Here is a 2,848-nt window from a genome sequence, read left to right as displayed (position 1 = left end):
AATTTATTCTTGATATCAAGAAAAACGAAAACGAAATACTGAGAGTAACTCTTTGGTGTATGTTATTTTTTCATATGTCCGTAAGAGATGGTCGATACCAGATCGATAATGAAGCAACTCCAACCATGCTGAATTCCCTCGTATATAAACTCATATTACAGGCGTGTTTTCGGTTTTCTCGTCTGAATTCCATTTCTTGGATTGTTTCCTCACTTATATGCCTTCTTTCATGTATTTGTGTTAAGGGTGCTGAAGGGTTATGACAGACCGAGGAGGAACGAAATTGGGAAGGAAGTAATAAAGCTGACACATAATGAGGTCAGTCATCTGACCTTCAAACTTCCTTTATATTGAATATCGACTGTTGCTGAAATGCTGATTGAACTTCGATTGTTGCTGAAATGCTGATTCTTGCCCGATAATCAGCTTGAGCATATTTTGCAATTTCTTTGAAAATGTTATTGCCATATATTTTACTAGCTTCTTATTTCTTATGCAGAATTCAAGATCAAGCTCAGCCAGCACAAAAGGAATGAAGAATTCATTTGTCAGAGTGGAGAGATTCATTCTGCACGACAGATTGTTGTTAACATATACAGTTTGATTAAAGACTCTGCAGCTAAGATTTTGTATTATTCTTTTTCTGTCTTCCCCTTCTGCACTCTATAAAAAGGATTCATGCTGATTCTTGCCCGATAATCACTCTATAAAAAGGAAAAGAGTGATTTTTATGAAAAATCCAATGAAGATTTTCTGCAGTTTCAAGCGCACAGAATAACTAATTGCACTAGTTTACTAACAATGGAAAAAGCAACATTATGATGAGTAGAAAATTTAATTAGTACTAATTAATGTAAAAAAGGAGACACTTCAGATAATTTAGCATTTCTCTTCATTTTTATCATCAACTGTGTTTGTTTCTTTTACCTTACAATCATCAAGATAATGCTGATAGATATAAGAAACAAAACCCCAAAGCGATAACAACATTGCCACTATCTTTACTCCATCCAATTTGTCATGAAAAAATATGACAGAAAAAATTGGAACAATGGGTAAACCCAATGTGCTAATGACATTAGAAAAGAGTGAAGATGCACCAACCCAAGTATACCAACAGAAGATACTTGCCAAGTTATTGCAATCCACACCAAAGTCATAAGATATGAAACACTACCTTCTCCATACTCATTGAGCTCGTTCTTCAATCGCCTCCAATCTCCACTAGCAAATAATCCGACTAAACAAGTACAAGTAGAGACGACCGATATAGAGATTGACATTTCTAGTATGGCCGAGATGGTTGCTTTTTTTATCACTTTCTCAAAGCTGAGTTGTGTAAGGGAAAGCAACAAGGAGTAACCGGCCGAGGCACTAAGTGTGCATATGAATCCGATAGCATATTTACCTCCAGAAATTGCTTTCGAGTCTGAAGAGCCGCCGGGATCGATAGCTAGAAGCACAACTGACATGGTGAGGAGAATCAAAGAATTGAATATGAAAGCAGTGAATTTCTGGGAGTTGATAACGAAGGAGAATATTGCATTGAAAACTAATTGAGTTGCACATAATAACGAGTATGTAGACACCGGAAGATATAAGAGCCCATAGGAGTACAACATGCCATTTCCTGCTATTAGCACTCCAAGCGAGATGTAAAGGAGTGCTAATGTCGACACGGATGCTGAAGGTTTGGTGGTTATGGTGGTGGTGGAACTGGTTGGCGGTGTCAAGTATATCTTGACAACAATCAGCGGGATAAACAGGACAGGAAACCCAGAAGATTGCACAAATGTTGCCATCCATTTACTGTTCCCTCCTTTATCATAATATAACTCACCTAAAAGAGTGGCTACTGATTGACCAGATATAAGCAGAAACGCATAAACCGTCACCCTGAACCACCAATTATAGTCTTTGCTTCCTTTCGTGGTCGACTTGGATGTTGGTTCTTCACTACCAGTTTTTGCCGCCGTTACATCTTTTGATTCTTGACCTGATGGAAGAAAAACACACGATTTAGGAAATTGCTATATTCTGTCAGGAGTTTTAACCTGTTTTCAAGATAAGAGGATGAACTGGCTAGTAATTAATGAAGTTAGATTGTAACTTACATTTGATTTGGAGTTGTACTTCTTGAATTTCTCCCATTAAAACATAGGTAGGTACTGGGGACGATAACACGCAGTATTACTACTCTCAATCTCTCTTCTTTCCCCCCACCCCCCAGAAATTCTTGTTTGAGAACAAGTTTAATAATCTTATGCACAAGAAGAGAGATTTATAGATGAAGCTTCATGATGCAATTTTTTTGACAAAAGTTACACGATTGATTGAAAGAATGGTGTGATAAGCAGATATGTTTCTTCACTCAATACGCACTTCAAAAAACGAAACCATATCTCAATAATAGATGTTGTCTTCACTCAACACCCACTACTGAATATGACACTCACTACGTACTGATTATATGAATAGCTATAGTTGTGAAACTACAAGCCAAAGAAAGCTCTGGAAAAGCAAGAGCGCATTCTGATGTTAACTCTGAACAGAGATTAGTTTGTTGTTCTGGTATATGATAATGATATTCACTTGACATTAATAACAATGAATACTTGTTGCAAACATCAAAAATGTTGCATCACCATTTTCTTCATGAACCGTAACCAAATGTCTTTCTTCTGGCAACTTACCCAACTACTCTTATCTTATCATCGATTATGCATGGTTAAGTATAAGTTAGAGGGGGTGTTTCTTATACGAGAGTTTGTATCTATGCGGATTATTCGTGGGTTTCCTTGTACTTGGCATTTCTTTTGGGGAGAATTGGAAAAATGCCCCAAAACTG

The 2,848-nt window shown here is 37.0% G+C and overlaps 1 pseudogene; it reads right to left on the bottom strand.

Annotated features, from left to right (window-relative positions):
- Positions 1 to 869: 869 nt before the first annotated feature.
- Positions 870 to 2,562, bottom strand: LOC113341409 (annotated as a pseudogene).
- Positions 2,563 to 2,848: the final 286 nt, after the last annotated feature.

Source organism: Papaver somniferum, unplaced genomic scaffold, assembly GCF_003573695.1.
Source record: "Papaver somniferum cultivar HN1 unplaced genomic scaffold, ASM357369v1 unplaced-scaffold_29, whole genome shotgun sequence".
Taxonomy (NCBI): domain Eukaryota; kingdom Viridiplantae; phylum Streptophyta; class Magnoliopsida; order Ranunculales; family Papaveraceae; genus Papaver; species Papaver somniferum.
The sequence above is the reverse complement of the archived record's forward strand: the minus strand, read 5'-3'. Positions and strand labels throughout refer to the sequence as shown.